Source organism: Schistocerca gregaria, chromosome X (assembly GCF_023897955.1).
Source record: "Schistocerca gregaria isolate iqSchGreg1 chromosome X, iqSchGreg1.2, whole genome shotgun sequence".
Taxonomy (NCBI): Eukaryota; Metazoa; Arthropoda; class Insecta; order Orthoptera; family Acrididae; genus Schistocerca; species Schistocerca gregaria.
Genome location: NC_064931.1, coordinates 149,948,515 through 149,974,077, shown reverse-complemented (window position 1 = coordinate 149,974,077; position 25,563 = coordinate 149,948,515).

Genomic DNA, 25,563 nt, shown 5'->3' with positions numbered 1-25,563 from the left:
GGTTGAGAGAACATCGGTTATGGTGTGTGTTGTTTGCATCTAGATGGTGAAAAAGACACGTTTGCTGGTTCTGTAGACATGATAAACACCTTAGTTGACTTTGTAAACTAGAAGGATGGTTTGAAATCTGTGCTATCATTGACATCTGTATTCGTTAAAAGAAATACGAGTGGAACAAGCAGTTTTTTCTATTTTCGAGTTTTCACATAAAGATCTTCGCAGACAAGAAAAGTTTCTAGTTACTCAATGGTTTGCAGCACATCCCACCTTGCTGCGACTCACCAAAGTTTTGGGTTCCTAGAGATATAATTTTCAGTTTTTATCTTCAGAATGACACTGTGCAAGTGATCAGTAGCATACTCCTATGTGCTTGATATCAAGAACTATCGCTTAAATTTTATGATATTCTGGCAAACCATATGAAAATGTGGTGTCACCGCCAGACATCACACTTGCTAGGTGGTAGCCTTTAAATCGGCCGCGGTCCGGTAGTATACGTCGGACCCGCGTGTCGCCACTATCAATGATTGCAGACCGAGCGCCGCCACACGGCAGGTCTGGAGAGACTTTCTAGCACTCGCCCCAGTTGTACAGCCGACTTTGTTAGCGATGGTTCACTGACTAAATACGCTCTCATTTGCCGAGACGATAATTAGCATAGCCTTCAGCTACGTTATTTGCTACGACCTAGCAAGGCGCCATTATCAGTTACTATTGATACTGTGAATCATGTAATGTCAAGAGCGACGTTCGTCATTGATGGATTAAAGTTCAGTATTCCACCAGCTACGTCCGTTTTTCTAAATTCTAATTTCCTTGTCCTGTTCCAGACCTCACGCCAGCCTACGTGAGCTAAATCGAGTGCCTTTCGGCCTCCTCTAGTAACACGGTGTTGGCTCTCCTGCCAACCACAACATTGGCGAGGAGAAAAAACCGCGTTCTTATCGATATTGCTCTGATTTCCTTGTGTAATGGCTTCGCCACAATCTCCAGATGTACTGTCCGAATTTTATCGCTTACAGAATCAGCAGACGCAGGCATTAGTGGATGCCCTTGGACAGCTCGTCCAGGGTCAACGTGCAATGCAAAACGATGCGGCAGGCGCCGCTCCACCGCTAACGGAGCCACAACACGCTGTTGCACCCACTTTTCGACCTTTTGATGCTGCACTGGAAAGTTGATCATGTGGTAGTCAAATTATTTTCCCGACGCGACGTAGCAACTCTGCCCTACGAAGAAATTTTGTCTGCATTAGATGCATATTTCAAAGAATCAGTCAATGTAGTTGCCAAACGGTATACCTTCTTTCGTACAAAACGTACGGCAGGTCAGACTAATCGGGAGTGGGTTGCAACCTTGCAAGGCCTTACTAGGGATTGTGCTTTTGAGTGTCAATGTGGACTCCCTTATTCAGATACTATGGTACGTCATGCAATTGCACAGAACGTTTCTGATGTTCGTATAAGAGAACAGATTTTGAAACTAGTAAATACCTCCCTTCAACAAGTGATGGACATATTGGATCGGCAGGATACACTTGACTTTGCTCAGGAAGCATTTGAAACTTTGCCAGCAATGTGTCAGGTTAACCGGCCCGCCGGACGAGCTGCACGGACCAGTAAACTGCTCTCGCGCCCGGCAGCGCCGCTGCCGCCAGATGCTCAGCCACGTGTGCCGCGCTGGCAAGCAAATGCAGTGATCAAATCATGCCCGCGGTGTGCTACTAAACATTCGCGTGAGAATTGCCCGTCACGCCAAGCTATTTGCTTTTATTGTAATAAAAAAGGACATGTTCGGAGTGTCTGCCAGAAAAAGCTCAGATCGGAAGCTCAAAACCGTTACAGGCCCTTTGCTTCGCGCCGGAATCGGAATCGAACCAAGGATACTCAGGCTCGCGAAACTTCGCGCTTCGAAATTCATGTAGTTCATTCCACTCCGCGCAGTGCCACTCTCTCTAACAGTGACTGTGTTCGTCCCAAAAACAATGTGCGTCGACATCGCCGGAACGCCCGTCAAGTTGCAAGTGATTATGTACCAGTGTCCGTTCACGTTGCACGAGACAGTCGCTCTTGTCGTCAGCAGGACAATAAACTTTTTGTAGACTTGGAAATTAACGGCAAAGTGATACCATTCCAGCTCGATACCGGAGCTGCAGTTTCACTGATCAATCAAGACACTTACAAACTGCTGGGCACACCTCCATTGCGTGCCGCAAATGTTGAGTTAACTAGCTATTCCGGTCAAGATATCCCTGTGTTAGGACAGTGCAGCCTTCTTGCAACATACAAAGGACAAACAAAACTTGTGTCATTTTACGTCCTTCGTTCTTATTCTGCAGTGAACTTGTTTGGTTCCGATTTATTTCAGTTGTTTAACTTGTCTATAGTACATGAGGTCCTATCAGTGAACCAGACGGTGCCTTCAGACAGTGTTTCTCGTCTATGTGAAGAATTCACAGACATTTTTGCACCGGGCCTCGGTTGCGCTAAGAACTATAAAGCACATTTGGAATTGAAAGTAAACACGCAACCAAAATTTTTCGGAGCGCACAATGTTCCCCACGCATTGCGTGATGAGGTCGCAAAAACATTACACGATTTGGAATCACAAAGTGTAATTGAACGTGTGCAGGCCTCTCTCTGGGCATCACCATTAGTAATTTTGCCAAAACCTTCCGGAAAGTTGAGACTTTGTGTGGACTTCAAGGCAACAGTGAATCCACAACTAGTGATTGCAAATTTTCCTTTACCCTGCCCGGAAGATCTTTTTGACAAACTGTCCCCAGGTAAATATTTTTCGAAGTTGGACCAGCAGATGCGTACTTGCAAATACCGGTGGACGAAGAATCCCAGCGCGTTTTGGTGGTTAACACGCATCTTGGTTTGTATCAATTCAAACGACTGCCATTCGGGTGTGCATCCGCCCCTGCATTGTTTCAGCAATATCTACAAACTGTTTGTGCGTCGGTCCCTACTGCAGCAACTTATCTGGACGATATTGTGATCCCTGGAAAGACGGAAGAAGATCATTTGGCCCATCTCAGAACATTATTTCAGGTCTTGCGACAAAATGGTCGTCGCTTGCGGAAGGACAAATGTGTGTTTTTTGCTCGGGACTTGCCATACTTGGGACATGTACTCAATGCCCAAGGCGCACATCCCAGTCCAACGCACCTGCATGGTATACAAGACTTGCCTTCGCTTCAGAATTTGAAGCAGCTACGGAGTGTGCTGGGAAAAATCAACTATTATCATGAATGTGTGCGCATGCCTCTTCCATTTCAGTTCCGCTTCATCGTTTACGCCTTAAGGGTGTTCCGTTCGTCTGGACGACGGAATGCGAACGCGCCTTTCGCAAGTTGAAATCGGCGTTGCTTTCCAATACTTGCCTTACGCCATTCGATCCCCAGAAGCCCATTTTGTTGATGGTGGATGCATCGGATTTCGGGATCGGTGCTGTGCTTGCGCACAAAGATGGATCTCACGATCGTCCTATTTCCTTTGCGTCCAAATTGCTCTTGTCTGCTTAAAGAAATTATTCACAGATCGAGAAAGAAGCATTGGCTCTCGTATTTGGTGTTACAAAGTTTCATGATTTCTTGTATGGTCGTCACTTTACCATAATCACAGACCACAAACTTTTGACATCGCTTTTTCATCTAACCAAGCGTGTACCTCCACGTACAGCGCAGAAATTCATTCGCTGGTCTATTTTCCTCTCGCAGTACCGCTACGATATCTTGTATCGGTCCACTGCTAAGCACGGAAACGCCGATGCGTTGTCCCGCTTGCCTGTTGCTGAGGATAGAGCATTCGATTCCTCCGACCTTGCTTGCATGTTCATTGATGTGGAAACCGATGACGTGGTCTAATTGTTTCAAATAGCTCTGAGCACTATGGGACTCAACTGCTGTGGTCATTAGTCCCCTAGAACTTAGAACTATTTAAACTTAACTAACCTAAGGACATCACATACATCCATGCCCGAGGCAGGATTCGAACCTGCGACCGTAGCAGTCGCACCGTTCGGGACTGCGCGCCTAGAACCGCGAGACCACCGCGGCCGGCTCTAATTGTTTCCAATTGATTTTCGTCGTGTAGCTAAGGTCACAGCTGCCGACCCTGTCCTTGCTCCCGTTCTGCGTTATGTTGCTACGCAATGGCCCTTGTCAAAGTCACGGATCAGGGACCCGATGGTTCGCCGATTTTTTGCTCACAAGGAGAGACTTTTTGTACGACGTGGTGTTTTGCTGTTGCGTTCTGATAATGACCAGTCCAGGGTCGTTGTACCACGTTCGTTACAGTCCTCTGTCTTACAGCTTCTCCACCGAGGACAATGGAGTATAGTGAGAACGAAACAACTTGCTCGTCAGCACTGTACTTGGTTCGTAATCGATGCCGCGATTACGAATATGTGCTCTTCTTGCATGGTGTGTGCCGAACAACAATCAGCACCACCGCGGAAATTCTTTCCGTGGCCAAAAGCCACTTCCCCTTGGCAACGCTTACACATCGATTTTGCTTGTCCATTCTGGAATGCTCGATGGTTGATTGTGGTAGATTCATTCAGTAATTTTCCTTTTGTTGTCCGGATGTCTTCCACGACGTCATCTGCCACCATCCAAGCGTTATCTGCTATCTTTTGCATTGAAGGTCTTCCACAGACTATTGTTTCCGATAATGGCCCACAATTCATGTCCGCAGAATTTCAGTCATTCTGCGAAGCCAATGATATTCAACATCTGATGTCCGCGCCGTTTTCGCCACAGTCAAATGGTGCCGCTGAACGATTGGTCAAGACTTTCAAGTTACAGATGTTGAAGTTAAAAGAGTCGCATTCTCGGGAGGACACGTTATTGCTCTTTTTGTCCTCGTATCGCTCTCTGCCCTAAGATGGTCGCTCGCCGGCTGAGTTGCTACACGGTCGTCATCATCGAACCTTGATGTCTTTTCTACATCCGCCGCATCAGGTTCCTGTGCGGCGGCAGACAACTGCTTTTGCCCCAGGCGACGTTGTCTACTTCCGCCACTACCAAGGTTCACGGCGTTGGCTCAAAGAATGCATTCTTCGCTGCCTCAGACACACTATGTATCTGGTTTTGGGGGTCTCTGGCGAGGTGCGTCGGCATCTCAATCAGCTGCGCCTCTGTCGTCGCACGGGATCTGCTATTCGCCATCTGCTTTCAGCGACGGTGCCGTCCGGTCAGCACCCCGGGGACCCATCTACTGGTTCGCCTCAGCTCCAGGTGTTACCAACGCTGCCTTCCATTTTGCCCCATGGCGACGCGCCGCCGCCACTGCCGCCGCCACCTGTTCTCCCGCCGGCGACGCCCGCAGTGGACGCGTCGCTGCAACCGCCGGACGCCTCCCTGGGTCATGCGCCGCCGATCGCTTCCCGTGACCAGTTGTCCTCCGACATGGAACTCTTGCCCGCTCCGGACCGTATGTCGTCTTCGCCCGTCGGGTGCCCCGGCCCGATGGAGGTCGACCCTTCGGCCCCTCCTGTCTCTCTACGGGCGCATACACCGCATGTTGGCGTGCACCCTGGAGCAGGTTTTCAGGCGTTTCCTAGCTCCCCGCGGTCTGAATGGCAGGGTGCGGGTGGCACAGCCTCGCCTGTTGTTAGGCTCCCCACCTCGTCGCATACGTCAACATGGTGTCCTCCTCAACGGCGGGTGGAAGCCTTATACCACAACCGTACGCCGATTTGCGGGGGAGGAATGTGGTGTCACCGCCAGACACCACACTTGTTAGGTGGTAGCCTTTAAATCAGCTGCGGTCCGGTAGTATATGTCGGACCCTCGTGTCGCCACTATCAGTGATTGCAGACCTAGCGCCGCCACACGGCAGGTCTAGAGAGACTTCCTAGCACTCGCCCCAGTTGTACAGCCGACTTTGTTAGCGATGGTTCACTGACTAAATACGCTCTCATTTGCCGAGACGATAGTTAGCATAGCCTTCAGCTACATTATTTGCTACGACCTAGCAAGGCGCCATTATCAGTTACTATTGATACTGTGAATCATGTAATGTCAAGAGCGACGTTCGTCATTGATGGATTAAAGTTCAGTATTCCACCAGCTATGTCCGTTTTTCTAAATTCTAATTTCCTTGTCCTGTTTCAGACCTCACGCCAGCCTGCGTGAGCTAAATCGCGGCCTTTTGGCCTCCTCCTCTAGTAACACGGTGTTGGCTCTCCTGCCAACCACAACAGAAAAAACATATGTTCTAGTAATCGCAGAGTCTGTAGAAAGATTGGCAGCAAGCAAGCAAGCGCGATGGGACTGCAAACAGTAACTTCTTTGTGCCAAGGAGAACCAGCCGAGCCTTTGTACACCAGTTCAGAGAGTGACTGTGGTCTGCTGAGGGTGCTTTGGTCGTATATCAGGGCAGCATGTGTGAGGGCAGTTGACTCGTGACCGTCGGCTGTGGTGGATGGCAAACCAATCTCGTGGGAAATGTCTAGTACTGTGAGGACTATACACAGTGCATGTGCTTACGTTTTTTGGGGATCTGTCTGTCTTCACATATATGTATGAGTGACTGGTGGTCGATAGCTGTATGCAAGATGCAGAAGTGATGATTTTATATGATGCATAATACGGACTGTGTTTACTACACCGATATCGTATGTGATGATATAGCCCAATTGGAGATCGGTTTCACACTGAAAAATTCGAGATTTCCTCAACAGTAGCAGAACAGTGTAATTGTGGAAGTGTCTTGGCGGTAGTTTCTGTATTGCATGACATGTAGACCAGTTTTGCAGGTTTTAGCTGTCAGTGGGATATGGCTGCTGTATGTTTCTTTTTCCGATCTGTACAAAATAGTTTTGCTTCTGGAAGTCTCATAATTTGTCCATCCGCAGAAAATGGCGGACAGTGCTACCATACCAACGGCAGCAGCGGTTTGGCAGGCACATGCAGTAAGAACCAATCACAATGCTCAATTTACAAGGCATTCCATATGTCAGTGAGTCACAAGACATCCTTTATACGGGCATGGGAGCCTCTACAGACTGGTTTGAACAAGACGGGTGCAAGATGTCTACAGAAAGTTTTGTGGTGACTGAGAGTCACGTGATGTCTTCGTTATTTGAGCCTTCAGAGACAAGTTTTACCAGAGCATCCTCCTCTGGTTCGGTCAGGCAGGATGATGCCCGTCACCCATCATTGTGGCTTTAGAGCATCTCCAGAACAACAGATGTAGGACATGGAAAATTCACCGAAAATTCCAGGCGTTTTTCTTGTCTGTAGGATAGTGCTTCGAATTCTGTTTGTGTAATTGTTCTGATTTTCCTGTCTGTGCCTTGACACCAGAGTGTGTCTCGAGAAGTGAGGAAAATGACGTCCCTGACACCAGCAGCAGTAAGTGTAAACTGCCTGCTGAAGCAGCTCGTGCTCGAAGACAACACAAAAGCACACAAAATCGTCTCTGGAAGGTTTCAGAAGCGTGCTGCAATCTTTTTATAGTCTGTGTGCAAGTGTGGTGGTATACATTGCAAAATTGAGGCAAACTATTGTGCACTGATCTTTTTCGAAAGAGTATTTAGAGAAATAGACAACTGGATGTAGTAACTCCTGAAGCAGCTTGTGCTCAAAATCAGTGCTATTTCCCACAAAAGCGTGCGAAGTGCCTCAGGGATGGTTTCAAAGTGTGCCACTATCTTTTTTTTTTTTTTTGGAGTCGGTATTCAAGAATGGTCGTGGTGGTATTCCTCAGAATAAAACGTGTAATTGTTTAAATATTCTCGTGTTATTTGCCATGCTCTCTGTCTTTATTTCTGCAGTGGTACATTTAGTTCCTGTCACAACTTCAAGCTATTTATGTGACAATCTGCTGCAACACCAAATGTAATAAATACCAAAGCAGTTTATATTCAGTGACAAAGGGTACCCATGTGTTGTGGATGGGAAGGAGGAGGGCCGCACGTGGGTTTCCAATGAGACAGGGAGTGCTTAGGGTGCCGCCCTGCAGCTGCAGCATGGGCATGCCATAAGCCAGTGCTTGACCTCTCATCCATCGGAGCATGCACACAGGAGTGAACGTCTTGCCTCTTGTGTTTTGGAAGACTGACTGGAATTTTATCAAATGATCTATAGTTACACCTCACGTATTTATCAGCATGAGTTTCGAAGTGTAACTTAGCTCCATACTGCTGCATCTTCATTTCATAAAGCGTATTCATCTTCACCAAATATAATTGCAATAAACACAATCCTTAGATACACGGTTACAGCTAATATACCCGTTAAACTCCTTCTTCTCCAGCACAGACATCACATCCACATCCTCCCAGTCCAGCAGATAGACAGAGACTGAGTCCTAAAAAAATGTCTCTGAGCACTATGGGACTTAACTTCTGAGGTCATCAGTCCGCTAGAACTTAGAACTACTTAAACCTAACTAACCTAAGGACATCACACCCATCCATGCCTGAGGCAGGATTCGAACCTGCGACCGTAGCAGTCACGCGGTTCCAGACTGAAGCGTCTAGAACCGCACAGCCACACCGGCCGGCGACTGAGTTCTATTCCCACCATTTTTTACCCAGACCGTTTCTTGGATTATGTCACAGGAGAGGAGATGGTGAGGGCAACAGCACCATCTGGTGATGGTGCTGTAAACTAGGTCAGTTGGACTCCAGAGCTCATGGTGAACACACCATATAGAGCTACTGTCCATGACATGTCAAATTGTTTAAATAAACAATGCATAATTACGTCTGTCCCATCTGGCAGACCAGCACAGACTGAGTCCATATCCCACCAATTTCCAGATGGAGAAGGGATGAGAGCAATTTATGCAAAATAAACACTTACGTCCAGCCTATCCAACAGCCTAGCACAGACTTAGTCCTTTTCTTGCCAATTTCCTGATGGGAGAGAGGAGGGAAGGGGTGGGTGAAGGAGAGTCTTAGGTTAGTGGAGGTAGCCCAATTGGCCTATTTTTCCACCAAAATTTGAACTTCTCGCCATGATGTCAGTGCAATGTTGTCACATCTATGGCCACTATCTTGGATCTGCCATCGTGAATAAATTTGGCAGCAGTGCAAAGTAGGGTAGAACTCTCTTTGTCCCACTACTTTTATGTAGCTATTGCAGTTCTGAACAGGCAATACTGGTGACCACGTTTGGTACCTCGTGATCATTTACTCACTTTTTGTTTGGTGCTGAGTGGACCTGCTAAATTCTTGTACTGTTCTCTTTTCATACTGATGAAGTAATCTGAATCGTCATTGCATTTATATGAGACCGAGAGAGTAAATTTAATTTTGCGACCCTGGGAAGGTAATTACCTTCAGTGTCAGTTGGTTTTGTAGTTTATGTTGTGAACTGTCTGCATTAATTACCACCAGAGCAATGGCAGAGACCTAAACAAAGCAGTGTTGTATTAGCCCCGTGGTGCCACGCCCATCTCGTGACCTAAGGCAAGGGTAGTTCCTGTTTCAGATCGCTCTGGACTAACGATGGGTATCGCTTCAGTTCTTTTTTCTTTTTTCTCTGGAAATACCAACAACGAAATTCAGTAACAAAATGCAAAGAAAACATTTGCATTGAGCCAACTGAACATCGGCTTCTTTTTGCTTACTTTTATTATTGTCAACATGCTTTTTTTTTAATCTATAAACTTCATTCCTTATTTGTTTGTTACTATTATTATTGTGACTCGCTCACTTACAAAAGCTTTCTATCTCTATTTTGTACTGATGTACATAACCAGTGGATCTGGAAGAATGGAATGTTGTACGTTTTGCTATCCAGGATACTCGACGTCAGAAAGTATCAGGAGTTAACGCTGCATAAAAACCAAACGCGGTCGTTCCTCCGGCATAATCGCTCATATAAGTCGAGCATGACAAATAGTTCACTGCATAGCTGTCCCTTGCACAACTTAGAATTGGCAACATCGTTTCGAATATTTGGCAATCTTGTGGTAGAGCACTTACTTCCGCATGTGGTCCTGAATTGTTCCACTAGATTCACTTGGAATCCCCTACCATTTCGATGACTTATACAACATTATCGCCATGTATTATGAGAGAGTGAGACAGAAAATTTTATTCTGGACTACAGGAATCCCATGCTTCACATAAGTAACAACTGTTCTTACGTAACTTTAACATTGCGTTATGATGCTCAGCGACCAATTTTCTAATGAGAGAAAGGGACCAGCTATGAGCAGCATTTCGTTAGTTCGGTTTTTCCACACCTGTCTTGAGATGCTAGGGCGACACGAGTTCGCATTGCAGACCAGCACACTCTAGTTTATTATTTCCCGTTTTATTTAAGACAGCTGCAAGCTGCTAGAAGAAATTCTTTAACAAAATTTGAAGAAAACCTTTACACATTAAGTCTTATCACAAGCTCGACTCAGTAAACTATGTTAATGGCCACAGATGTCTGATTTGTGAATACCAAGCATCTTCACTATACAAACATCTCTAAAGAACTTCAACTCGACCACAAAAAAAAAAGAACATTTGTTTTATTCCTTACGTAGGACCCATATATCAGGGGAATAGTTTGCAGTGAATATGCTTACTCTGTGCTAAATCCGTGAAATAGCAATTACACACCCCTGCACACCTTTGCTGACACCGACGTCAGCAACTTCCTTCAACTTTTGTAGCTTCAAAAATGGGCAATTTTGTTGGTTTAAATATAATTGAATACCTTAAATACCACTTTTGATCAGCGGTAAGTTCTCCATGATGTCATAAGTGGGCTTGAAAAGATGAAGTGTGCCTGTGTTACTATAGAGCAGTTATAATCAGCCTGGTCCCTGCTGCCCGCTGTTAGGTGTTCTAGCTTTCATGATGGGTGGTAGCCAGTAATGGCTTTAAAAAATTTCGTTGTTTCCATAAAGTTTTGTATCGACTAAGTGGCTATTATATGTTTCAACTTGCTATAACCATGCTCTATAAATTTTATAATGTAAGTTACTTCCTTACTTTATAAATCACCATTCCTGTTGAACCGATGGCTGATTAGAAAGTTTTACTACTAACGAAGTCAGAGAGGTGGATAGTAGGTATAAAAGGTTAACTACTCCTGTTATAGAGCGTGCACTGCAAGGTGTTCACATAGTTTATCGCATACATTTACTGTAAGAGATCAAACCACGACCGTAAAGCTCATTACACCACAGTTACTGACAGTGGCATGACGAAAACATACGACATCCTGATGAAAAAATTGCATGAAGAATCGTACCTAAAAGGGAAAAAAATGAGCGATGAAAATATAAAATAACATTAAACAACATAGTGAGGTAGTCAGACTGGAACACACAACTATAACATTAACTTTGAGACATATTCTTGTCTCGCATTATTTGTGTAGTTCAATTCTCATCACATAAAAACATGTCATCTGCCTCTGTTTCTACCGAGCATGAAACGCAAATCGTAGACATTTTTTGTGGAGCATCGCTCAAAAACACTGAAGCATTTGATAGTCTCCAAAGCTTTTGACAAAATTCGAGGGAATGTAGCGCTGCTGTGGCCGCTGCTGCCGGGCACGAGCAAGTGGCTTCCAGAGAGATCTGACACATGCGGCGTTCAGAGGCAGACGGTCTACAAAGAAATCTTTCACAAAAGTGTTATTGGATGGAACTGTTATTACTGGTATATCTGAAAGTGATATACATTGTAGCTGTGCTATCATTAAGCTAAATACACTACTGGCCATTAAAATTACTACACCAAGAAGAAATGCAGCTGATACACGGGTATTCATTGGACAAATACACTCTTGGAAATTGAAATAAGAACACCGTGAATTCATTGTCCCAGGAAGGGGAAACTTTATTGACACATTACTGGGGTCAGATACATCACATGATCACACTGACAGAACCACAGGCACATAGACACAGGCAACAGAGCATGCACAATGTCGGCACTAGTACAGTGTATATCCACCTTTCGCAGCAATGCAGGCTGCTATTCTCCCATGGAGACGATCGTAGAGATGCTGGATGTAGTCCTGTGGAACGGCTTGCCATGCCATTTCCACCTGGCGCCTCAGTTGGACCAGCGTTCGTGCTGGACGTGCAGACCGCGTGAGACGACGCTTCATCCAGTCCCAAACATGCCCAATTGGGGGACAGATCCGCAGATCTTGCTGGCTAGGGTAGTTGACTTACACCTTCTAGAGCACGTTGGGTGGCACGGGATACATGTGGACGTGCATTGTCCTGTTGGAACAGCAAGTTCCCTTGCCGGTCTAGGAATGGTAGAACGATGGGTTCGATGACGGTTTGGATGTACCGTGCACTATTCAGTGTCCCCTCGACGATCACCAGAGGTGTACGGCCAGTGTAGGAGATCGCTCCCCACACCATGATGCCGGGTGTTGGCCCTGTGTGCCTCAGTCGTATGCAGACCTGATTGTGGCGCTCACCTGCACGGCGCCAAACACGCATACGACCATCATTGGCACCAAGGCAGAAGCGACTCTCATCGCTGAAGACGACACGTCTCCATTCGTCCCTCCATTCACGCCTGTCGCGACACCACTGGAAGCGGGCTGCACGATGTTGGGGTGTGAGCGGAAGACGGCCTAACGGTGTGCGGGACCGTAGCCCAGCTTCATGGAGACGGTTGCGAATGATCCTCGCCGATACCCCAGGAGCAACAGTGTCCCTAACTTGCTGGGAAGTGGCGGTGCGGTCCCCTACGGCACTGCGTAGGATCCTACGGTCTTGGCGTGCATCCGTACGTCGCTGCGGTCCGGTCCCAGGTCGACGGGCACGTGCACCTTCCGCCGACCACTGGCGACAACATCGATGTACTGTGGAGACCTCACGCCCCACGTGTTGAGCAATTCGGCGGTACGTCCACCCGGCCTTCCGCATGCCCACTATACGCCCTCGCTCAAAGTCCGTCAACTGCACATACGGTTCACGTCCACGCTGTCGCGGCATGCTACCAGTGTTAAAGACTGCGATGGAGCTCCGTATGCCACGGCAAACTGGCTGACACTGACGGCGGAGGTTCACAAATGCTGCGCAGCTAGCGCCATTCGACGGCCAACACCGCGGTTCCTGGTGTGTCCGCTATGCCGTGCGTGTGATCATTGCTTGTACAGCCCTCTCGCAGTGTCCGGAGCAAGTATGGTGGGTCTGACACACCGGTGTCAATGTGTTCTTTTTTCCATTTCCAGGAGTGTATATTATACTAGAACTGACATGTGATTACATTTTCACGCAATTTGGGTGCATAGATCCTGAGAAACCAGTACCCAGAACAACCACCTCTGTCCGTAATAACAGCAAGAGTAGTGACTGGCGTATTGTGACGAACCAGTTGCTCAGCACCATTGACCAAACGTTTTCAATTGGTGAGAGATCTGGAGAATGTGCTGGCCAGGGCAGCACTCGAACATTTTCTGTATCCAGAAAGGCCCATACAGGACCTGCAACATGTGGTCGTGCATTATCCCACTGAAATGTAGGGTTTCGCAGGGATCGAATGAAGGGTAGAACCATGGGTCGTAACACATCTGAAATGTAACTTCCACTGTTCAAAGTGCCGTCAATGTGAACAAGAGGTGAGAGAGACGTGTAACCAATGGCACCCCATTCCATCACGGCAGGTGATACGCCAGTATGGCGATGACGAATACACGCTTCCAATGTGCGTTCACCGCGATGTCCCAAAACACAGATTCGACTATCATGATGCTGTATACAGAACCTGGATTCATCTGAAAAAATGACGTTTTGCCATTCATGCACCCAGGTTCGTCATTGAGTACACCATCGCAGGTGCTCCTGTCTGTGATGCAGCGTCAAGGGTAACCACAGCCACGGTCTCCGAGCTGATAGTCCATGCTACTGCAAACATCGTCGAACTGTTCGTGCAGATGGTTTTTGTCTTGCAAACGTCCCCATCTGTTGACTCAGGGATCGAGACGTGGCTGCACGATCAGTTATAACCATGGGGATAAGATGCCTGTCATCTCAACTGCTAGTGATACGAGGCCGTTGGGATCCAGCACGGCGTTCCGTATTACCCTCCTGAACCCACCGATTCCATGTTCTGCTAACAGTCATTGGATCTCGGCCAACGCGAGCAGCAGGGGCAACTGCTGCTTGTGTATGAGTAATCGGTTGGAAACGTTCCTCATATCAGCATGTATAATTTTTAGAGCCTTAATCGCATTGTACCCATTATAGTCTCTTCATACACTGGAGTCCAAAATTAAAGCAACAAACGGAAATTTTGATATCTTGCGTTTATTTTGCCACAAAACTGTACAAACAGGTGACAGTAAAGTAGAAACAATGTAAAGAATACACAACGTAAACAACTGCAACATGCATAACTGTAGACAAAAATGTTTTTCGTTTTTTTTTTTTTCAACTTAACGGTACTGCACAAAATTCTGGCAACTGGTTAATGTTCTCAGTATGGACTATGACCCACCACTGGCAGCAATACAGGCCTGACAACGACGTAGCATGCTGTGAATGATGTCATCAGTCTCATGTTGCGGCAGTAATGCCCACTCTTGCTGCAGAGCTGCTCGCATTCTTGGAGAGTGATTGGTGGATGCTGATGTGATGCAAGCCGTCTCTCTAGTGAGACTCAGACATGTTCTATGGGATTCAAATGCGTGCAGCATCTTCTGTTTCCAATAAAACATCAACTACCTATGCTCAATGAGGTCGAGCATTATCGTCCGTACGTACAAAGTCTGGGCCTATAGAACCTCGCAACGACCGCAAATGAGGTCCCAAGACCTCGTCACGATACCTGACAGTAGTTAAACGTTGCTGATTCACACAAACAATTTCAAGAAGATGGGTTCGAGTGGTCAACATAATACCTGCCCATACCATTAGGGACCCTCCCCGATATCAGTCTCTTTCCACAGTGTGTGCGTCCTAAAATAGTGTTCCACGTTCCCTCCAGATGCGAATCCACTAAGAATCACTCTCCAGACTAAATTGAGACTCATCTGTGAAAACAACATAGGCCATTTGTTCGACCGCCCAGGTGGCATGTTGATGACTCCACTCTAGACGTTCCCTTCTGTGAAGACGCGTCAGAGGCAGACATACATTTGGTCTCTGACAGTAAAGGCCTCTCTGACGAAGCCTTTTGAACACCATTTGCCTCCATACAACACGTCCAGTGGATGCTGCGAGCTCACACACCAGTTGCCATTCAGTATTAAAGTGATACTGTCGTGACCTTACAGCCAAATAACAGTCCTCTCTTCTGAAGTCACACGTGGACGGCTCTGCCTTGGTCTTCGGGATACCGTTTTGGTCCGGATAAACTGTCACCACATCCGAGAAACAAGAGAACGATTCACACAAAGCCATTGGGCCACATCAGTTATCAACTGTTCTGCTTCCTTTCTTCCTCTGGCCCTCTGGTAGACATCTTCTCTGTGCCATACTGCACCGTTTGTGACTGTGTACACAGCGATTCTGGATGTGGCGATACCGGACAAACACAACCTCGTTTCATAGGCGCCCTGACGCCATCGTTGGCTAGGTTGTCGGTTGACCGGAATGCCATCGTTCGTGCTGAACACGATCGTCCAGACATAAATAGCGGTTTGTTGCTTTAATTCCGGACACCAGGGTAGTTGCATAGTTTTCAGCGTCAAACGCAGTAAATTATTTGTGCAAAAGAATCTTGAAGACACATTTGGGAGAAACGATGGAGAACAAATCAGTGCCCATACTTGGATCTACTGACTGAAACCACTTGATTAGCTTATTGAAAATATTAAAACAAATATTGAAATAGGTGACTGGTTTTATCTAGGTCCCATGCTGAATGCCAATGAAATATGCTTCCTATAAGTAGATCAATAAGCATACAGTTACTTCCAGGCAGTTATCAGTTGTGTGCTGCCTGCCATATGTGGTGGAATGGCATCCATGAAATGAACAAAACTTCATTTGAAGAATGATAAGATAAATTTTAATGGTGGCTGTGATGTGCACATTCTGAATGGAAAGGAAAAATGTGGTTATGTTTCTGGGTTTCTTCTAACTAAAGAGCACTTTATTCAAACAGATCACACAAACTGACAATTAACTAAAAGAGCAACTCTCGAGAAATTAAATAAATGAATAAAACAAATGGCAGTGATCAACAATACTTTTACACTCATAGTATACTATAAGTGATATGGCTTAAGTGCATATTACTGCAGTCAGAGCAAAGAATAATCTGGTCTACTGCTGCTATGCTTATTTGACCATCATGCCTGCTGGCATGCTTCCGTCTCTTCTCACTATATCAGATGCTGCCCGCTGCTCATAATGTAGGAGGCTACACGTCTCATGATAGAGTGTTTACATTTCACTTATACCTCCCGCACAGAATGCCCAGATCTTAAATCACCAGAGCACAAGATTGCCTTGTCCCCGTCCCTTGGTTCTCAGCTTCTGAATTAAGTAATCTTCCGGGTTTGCTCTTTCAGTTGGCACAAATGCCGTATCATGTGGCCAGGGAGCGATTCCATATTTGATAGTACTCTGTAATATTGACGGCAACTGGTGGTTACTTCCTTACTCTGTCTCAGGTGGAATTCAGCAGTGGTTCCTCTTACATTCATGCCATGCCCTAGCACCAGCCAGAAATTGCCAGTGGCCCTTTGGGAAGGCAGTTGACAACAATGAAATTTGCTGCCATGACAAATCCCTCTCTTGTGATGTCAAACATGTGTGCTTTTCGGAGAATGCTTTCATGATGAGTGCAACGAGTTGAAGGAACAAAGTGGCTCCATAACAGGACTTCTGTTGGTTGTGCTTTCTCTCGTTATGACAAGCTTGCAGCTGTCCCCAACGCATACAGAAAGTTCATAACTAGAACCAATCCAATCTCTGATTTTCCTGCGTGTTCTTCCTATATTATCAATACAATGCATAAATCGAATGAGGTGATGCAGTGGATAGCACAGAAGACTCGCATTCGGGAGGACGACGCTTCAAACTCACGTCCAGCCATCCAGGTTTGGGTTTTCTGTGATTTCCCTACATCGCTCCAGGTAAATGGCAGGATGGTCCCTTTGAAAGGACATGGCCAATATCTTTCCCGATCCTTGACACAATCCAAGCTTGTGCTTTGTCTCTAATGACCTCGGTGTCAACGGGACGTTAAACTCAATCTTCCTTCCTTCCTTCTTTTTAAAATATATAAATTAGACTTAAGTTGAATCTGCAGGATAAAATTCATTTTGAATAAATCACAGCTGTTCTCGCATAAATACCATTCTTGCTATAACCAGCTCCAGCTGTCCAGCATTCCCAAACATTAAGCAAGTATTCATTTGAATACAAATAAATACATATCTTGAAATAATCGAAATAGTTATAACAAAACAGAAGCAAGAACATTGTTCTATAAACGCTCAACATGTTTAAGTAAAACTCATACTGTCATCTCGTGGAATCGGGTGTACTGCCGGTGGTCGTAGCTTGGCGTCTTCATCAGCTCTTTCCTGCAACTGGTCGACAAGCTTTTTTTGTGTCATTTTGTTGAAGATCAGTTCCACTGGCTTCGCCAGTTTGACGTGTTTTGTTGTAGTACGATTTTGTTTTTTGTACTGTGATGGCACTCTTTATTTAAGCTTTGAGGGATAGGATCGCTAATTTATCGAACATAGAAGTTCGCCAATCTGCTGCCGTAGGTGGGGTGTTGTGCCTCATTGGGTCGAGGCTTTGGTTTTTTTATTTCTTCCATGTGGTTGATGTTTCATTTGCACTTTCTAGCGTTATTGCCACTAGGACAACGTTCCATAGTTTTCTTAGTCTATACTTGTGATCTAATATGAATTAGCCTGTGCCCTATACTTCTAACATCAATTAGACTATGTCCTATTCTAGCTGAGTACATATAATGCCATGGTATCTGCTGCTGTTAGTGGGCCTAATTTAGGTTGGTGGTTGTATGGGACCCGTTGTTTATGTAATGTTTTTGGATTTACTTGTACCTATGTTTCTCATTTGTATGCTGTTCTCTCTATAGCTGTCTGGCTTTTTGTAGACTGTTATAGCCAGCACACCATTCTACACAGATCAAAAAACTTTTTGCATCACCTCGGCTCTTAGAGTTCCGGAACCTGTAAGGAAAACTGGAATAATGATCAACATAAACATCATTTCCCCCCTTTGTATTTTTCATGAAAACCACACATTGTATGTTGTACCCTCATACAGTTACACTTTCAGAGGTGGTGGTGCAGATTGCTGTACACACTGGTACCTCTAATACCCAGTAGCACGTCCTCTTGCATTGATGCATGCCTGTATTCTTCGGTGAATACTATACACACGTTCACCAAGGAACTGTTGGTCCAGATTTCCCACTCCTCAATGGCAATTCAGTGTGGATCCCTCAGAGTGGTTGGAGGTTCACGTCGACCATAAATAACCCTTTTCAGTCTATTCCAGGCATGTTCGTTAGGATTCATGTGTGGAGAACATGCTGGCCACTCTATTTGAGCGCTGTCATTCTCGTCGAGGAAGTCATTCAAAAGACGTGCACAGTGGGAGCGCGAATTTTCGTCCATGAAGATAAATGCCTCGCCAATATGCTGTCGATATGGTTCAGTATCGTTCGGAGAAAGGTATTCACAAACCGTACACCCATTATGGAGCCTTCAAATGTCTCTGAGAACTATGGGACTCAACTGCTATGGTCATTAGTCCCCTAGAACTTAGAACTACTTAAACCTAACTAACCTAAGGACATCACACACATCCATGCCCGAGGCAGGATTCGAACCTGCGACCGTAGCAGTCACACAGTTCTGGACTGCGCGCCTAGATTTTGGAGCCTTCCATAACCACCAGTGGTATATGTCGGCCCCACATAATGCCACCCCGAAACAGCAGGGAACCTCTACTTTGCTGCGATTAAATATATGGGCGTAAAATTGCAGAGCGATATGAAGTGGGACAAGCATGTAATGGCAGTTGTGGAGAAGGCGGATAATCGTCTTCAGTTCATTGGTAGAACTATGGGAAGATGTGGTTCATCTGTAAAGGAGACCGCTTATAAAACACTAATACAACCTATTCTTGAGTACTGCTCGAGCGTTTGGGATCCCTATCAGGTCGGATTGAGGGAGGACAGAGAAGCAATTCAGAGGCTAGATTTGTTACTGGTAGGTTTGATCATCACACAAATGTTATGGAAATGCTTCAGGAACTCGGGTGGGAGTCTCTAGAGGAAAGGAGACGTTCTTTTCGTGAATCGCTTCTGAGGAAATTTAGAGAACCAGCATTTGAGGCCGACTACAATACAATTTTACTGCCGCCAACTTATATTTCAAGGAAAGACCACAAAGATAAGATAAGAGAGATTAGGGCTCGTACCGAGGCATATAGGCAGTCATTTTTCCCTCGTTCTGTTTGGGAGTGGAACTGGGAGAGAAGATGCTAGTTGTGGTACGAGGTACCCTCCGCCACGCACCGTATGGTGGATTGCGGAGTATGTATGTAGATGTAGATGTACATGTAGATGCTGCACTCGCTGGACAGTGTGTCTAAGGCATTCAGCCTGACCGGGTTGCCTCTAAACACATCTCCAACGATTGTCTTGTTGAAGTCACATGTGACACACATTGGTGAAGAGAACGTGATGCCAATCCTGAGAGGTCCATTTGGCATATTTTGGGCCCATCTGCACCGCACTGCATAGTGTTGTGGTTGCAAAGATGGATATAAGCATGGACGTCAGGAGTGAAGTTACGCATCATGCAGCTTATTGCACACAATCGTAACTCGAAGTCCTGTAGCTGCACAAAAAGCATTATTCAACATGGTGGCGTTGCTCTTAGGGTTCCTCCGAGCCATAATCCGTAGGTAGCCGTCGTCCACTGCAGTAGCAGCCGTTGAGCGGCCTGAACGAGACATGTCATTGACAGTTCCTGTCTCTCTGTATCTCCTCCATGTCCGAACAACATCACTTTGGTTCACTCCGAGACGCCTGTACACTTCCCTTGTTGAGAGCCTTTCCTGGAACGAAGTAACGATGTGGACACAATCGAACCACAGTATTGACCGTCTAGGCATGGTTGAACTACAGTCAACACGAGCCGTGTACCTCCTTCCTGGTGGAATGACTGGAACTGATCGGCTGTCAGAACCCCTTCATCTAATAGGCGCTGCTCATGAATGGTTGTTTACATCTTTGGGCAGGTTTAGTGACATCTCTGAACAGTCAAAGGGACTGTGTCTGTGATACAGAATCGACAATCAACGTCTATCTTCAGGAGTTCTGGGAACCAGGGTGATGGAAAACTTTTTTGGTGTGTGTATTAGCCATTTCTCTAGTTCGCACTTCAATTGGTTTGTTTCTGTATGGCATAGAGGGTCATGGGTATGCTGTCATGTTAGCCTTTCTTATGGCGGAGTTTGTGGATGGGTGAGGGGAAGTTGTCAGTGTGTTGGTCTTGGATGGTGACCATGATAACGAGACGATTTGCATGTTGGATGCTCTTTTGTAAGGGTGTGAATCGCCGTGCTATATTTTCGATTGTTGATAGGTCCTTGCTTGGTTGGGTCTCTTCAATGAGGAAAGCTCTGAATTGATCCCAGTCTGTTTTATAGCATCTTTGTGCTGTTGTTATTGCTGGGGTTATTCTGTAAACTATTGCAAGTACTCAGTTGTGTGTCAGGTTTGCTTTGACTTCCACGGTGATGTTCTCAGTGATTCCTGTTGTGATCAGAGAGTGTAGTACATGGGTGGTATTTCAGGTTTCGAGGTAGTATCGGGAACTCGTTTATCTCTTCAGTTTCTGGTGTGTTGTAAGAGGCATTCCTCTGGCGTCTTTGGCTGTGGGTTGATGTTTTCTGGATGCATCGAAATGGTTTGAGACATTTCTGATATTCTTCAATCCCTTTGAAGTTTGCAGGATGCAGCCCCTTGCATACAGGGCCTTCAGTGCTCTTGTCGCTGTCAGTGGACTGGTGTAGTAGACCTGAGCAACGAAGGCACCTGGCCAGCATTTTACAGTAGTTGGCCATGTGCTCATATTTTGGCACATGTGGCATTTTGCCAGTCTAGCTCGCTGGAAGCCCCAGTGACTGTTTTCATGACGAGTAGATATTGCTTGTCATATAGGTAGCCTGCTTCTGCACGCATTAGTGTGGAAACATGGTGTGTTCCTTGTTGGATGAGCTCGCATCTTCACGGTCCCATTTCACATTTGTGCACCAAGAAGATCTTGTGACCCAGTTCTTCAAGGGCTATTTTGACTTCGATCTCAGCAGTTTTTGGTACTAGGCCTTTTATGAAGAATTTGCGGGACATTTCCTCCGTTAGTTGCTGGCCGGAATGTGGCAGGTTTTATTTTTAGAGGAACACCTCGGCTGGCCGATAATCGTCTATTGTATCGAAATGATACTCAGTGTCATCACCTCAGAAGATGGCTTTGAGGGTACCATTGCTTTTTTTGTTTCGGCATTTTGTTGAGTTTTATAAGGTCGCAAAGCTTCTATTGGTGGTATTCTAGTGTTGATTTCGGCGTCTTTTGCTGACTGATTATTTGGAGGTCGAGGGTCAGCTCATGTAACTGGTCGACTTCTTACTATCCGATGCAGAGCATTCTAGAAGTTTTCACTTCCAAATGAGAAGTTATCTTGGTTGAGTTGTAGCCACACAACGGCGGTGACGAAAGCAGCAGTGGCAACAGCTATGACAATGTCAACAGCAGTGGCAACAACAGTGCCAGCAATGCCGGCAGCTCCGGCAACAGGGGCGCTGGATGCAGCCACAGCAGCAGCGGCGAGAGCTACAACGAGCTCATTTCGCACTAACGCCAATTCTCTAAAGGGACACTCCTGAAGCATCTACTGCGCTGGCAAGCAGTATGCCTGCCTGGGCGAGACTATGGTCGACTAGCTTATTCTAGAGTTTGTAAAGGTGCTCCCACAGAGTTACATTAACATTTTAAGCTAATTCTTTACTTACAGTTGATAGAGGGAAGTGCTATTAGATCATTTTGGCAAAAAAATTTTACATATAATAAATTGCTTGCGTCATATTAAGAGTATAAAATTTTTAACATCGATATTATAAGCATAATTAAGGTAAGGTGGAACAATAGAAATATAAAATAAAAATAGTTGATGAAAATTAAAATGTCTGAAATGAACTTTTCGTTTTTAATTTAGTGTGTGTGTATAGAATGCACAGGATGTGGGGTTTTTTTGGGGGGGTCGGGGGGAGGGGGGGAGTGCAAGCAGGATAGGATGATGACAAAGTTAATAACATACAGAAATAACTAGTTAATATAAGATTTGTTATTGCGTATAATGCTATGTTACAAGGTTCCCTCTGTTTTGAAGGATGCTGCATGTTTGTTATGTTACAATGTCTGTTGTTGTGTGGTAGGGTGTGTGGTGAAGTCAGTTGGTGGATTTGGCCACATGCTGCCTTGCACAGGGTGCAGGTTGCTTCTTTTGAGGTTGTTTTTCTTAGTGTTGGAGGGTGTTTTTTGTTATATGTGCTTGTGTGTGTGTGTGTGTATGTGTGTGTGTGTGTGTGTGTGTGTGTGTGTGCGAGCGCATGTGCATGTGCATGTGCGCAAACACATACATGGACACATCTGAGTGTTTATTCTTGGTCACTGTCTGGTGTCTAGGTGGGATGGCATGATAGTGTTTCTAGTGAGGGGTTTCATGGTAGGTGCTATATCCAGGAAGATTTTGGGGGTATTTTGTGCCACTGTATGTGCTGGGTATGTGTATTTGTATTTTAGTCATCTGTTGTTTCTGGGTTTTGTGTTAATATATGTCTGCCATAATTTGCTCTGCACTCGGTTAAATCTTGTCTGCAGGAGTTCTACTGCCCGCTGTTGATTCCCTCTGTGATGCTGTTGGTTAGTTTGAAGAGAGGGTCTTTTGTTGAATGGTTGCTGTTGAAGCCTGCTTGTATAAGGGGGAGAAATCCTCTATCATCCACGAATTTTTTCAGTCCGTCAGTTATGATGCGTTTGAAGGTTTCCCCTATCATGGCCAGCAGAGAGAGGGGTCTATACGATCATGAGTCCATCCTTGATTTGCTGCACAGAATAGCTACATGGTCTGAGGTGCCGTGTCACGGTCCGCACGGCTCCCCCCGTCGGAGGTTTGAGTCCTCCCTCAGACATGGGTGCATGTGTTGTCTGTAGCGTAAGTTAGTTTAAGTTAGATTAAGAAGTGCATAAGCTTAGGGACTGATGACCTCAGCAGTTTGGTCCCATAAGACCTAACCACAAATTTCCATTTTCCATCCTTTATTTGTCTGGCTTTAGTATAATAATTGTTTTGCTGGCTTTCCATGCTGTAGGTAGGATTTTGTGGTTCAGGCAGAAATTGAATATTAGAGATAGGATGTGGATGAGGATATGGATATGGATAGAGCCTTTTTGGAGGTGGAGTTATCTAATGTCATTTTGTGCAGGGATGGAGTTTCCTCCTGAGTGTATGACATCACTGATTTTTATGTAGGTAATTTCTTTCATCAGGGTAAAGTCATCCTTTGTTTCCATGGTTGTTGCATTTAGTATTCTGTTTAGTTGGTGGTCTATTGTGCATCTGTGTATTTCATCAAATTGATTGTCCTAGGGGAAGGTATATATGACTTTTAGGACGTGTCTGAAGATATCTGCTTGTTATTGCTGACCTGTGGTTGGTCCATCATTAGTTATTAGTGTTATTTTGGTTGTTTGTCACTGTCCCATCAGTGTATTGAACCTTTTCCGGAATTTCCCTCCACTCTTGTAGTCAAGGTGTTGTTCTATTGGTTCTGGAGAAAGGTGGATATTATATTCTTGATTCTGTGGTCAAGTCAATTCCAGAGGCATCATAAGTTGGGGTTATTGGTACACTGTATCTCTCTGTGTAGTCTCTGTTTCTGTTAGATTAGTTGCAGTGATTCATGGGGGATTGTGGGTTTCCAGTCATCAATTGTTTTGGTGGGAATTGCCTCATCTATTGCTTGTTGGAAGGTGGTTTCAAGTTGCTGTGTCATTAAGTCCTACTCATCAATGATGCTGACTGAGATGAAGGGATGAATAGTTTTTCCACGAGAAATTTCTCCCAGTCAGCTCTTACATAATTTCAAATTGTGCATCCGGTGTGGGTGGTAGTCAAGAAGGAGGGAGGGGGCAGTGGCACTTGTGGAGAAGGTGATAGTGATATGGTCACTGGTGATAGATTATTCCGGGAACAGATATGGAGTCATTGAGGGATAAGCTGCATAAGACATGGTCAGGGTCTGATTGGCCTCAGTGACCATCGTAGGTTGGTTTGTGGATGGGCAGATGCTCCATCAGTTCCATTTTGAGGAAATCCAATCACCTCTGACTATTCATGTTATAATCACTGTCACCTAGCACATGGTGCCTTGCATTAAGGTTGGCCAGGAGGATGCAGAGGTTTATGGTTGTTAAGTGTTGTAAGAATTGGGATGGGAGGGGATTTCTGGGTGGGTTGTAGAGGCACATTATGGTGATAGTGCATCTGTCCCATCATTTGATCCTGACCATGATAATTTCATGGTTTTGGAAGGCTGATGGAGGCTGCATTTCTGTTCCTGCTATATTTACTGTGAATGTAGAGCACCACTCCACCTCTGCCATCTGATCTGTCTTTCCTGAAGCAGTTGAAGTGGGGAAAGTTACAGTCTTTATTGCCTGACTGCAGGATTTCAGCCACTCCTCCATGTGTATATAGTTATTTATGAGTGTGTCTAGTAATGGTGTTCTCCTGTTATTAAATCCTTGTGTATTTACAAAGATTATGATGGTGTAGGATGTTTCTGGGATATCTTCCTTTATGGATCATTTTGGTTTGTGTGTGTGTGTGTGTGTGTGTGTGTGTGTGTGTGTGTGTGTGTGTGTGTGTGTGTGGTGGGGTGGGGTGGGAGGGGTAGTAGGAAGGGGGGGGGGTGCTGTCTGTCAGCCTTAGCCCTGTGTTGTTGTGTTTGGTGTTTCTTCTGTGTCTTTTACTTTGTATTTGGTGTGTGACTGGTCAACAACCATAATGTGCAGTCTTATCCTGTTTGTGTTGATCTTATTGTCTTAGCAATGGTTAGGTAAGAGACATGATTGATGGGTTTGATGATTTCCTCTCTTTTATCTTGGAATAGGTTGATGAGGCTGCCAGGACACTCAGGAAGTCTGGCTTTAGTACCAGCTCAGTGTGTACATCATCTGGTATCATCTATGAGTTTAAGGGGTGCTCTGAGCTAGGCCTTTGGGAACATCTGTAAGAGAGGGCTGATTGGGTGCCCTTACAGTTTTCACACTTTTCCTGCTTCTTGCTGTTGCATTTGGTTAATTGATAATTGCCTCTGTGTTTTTGGGTACTTTGGTGGTCAGGTGCATTTTGTGGTGGGGTGGTTAAGGATAGGCAAGAGACAGACTAAGCTGGTTGTTGTGGAGGTATTTTGGAGGGTTCTACTTCTCCCCTATCATGGTGAATGATGACTCCTTCAGTGAGTGCTTTGTTGAGCATTTTTTGGTCTCTGGTTATGACGTGGTACATTTGGGGGAATTGGCCTCCACTTTCTTGTGAGCAAACTAGCCATCTCATTTCT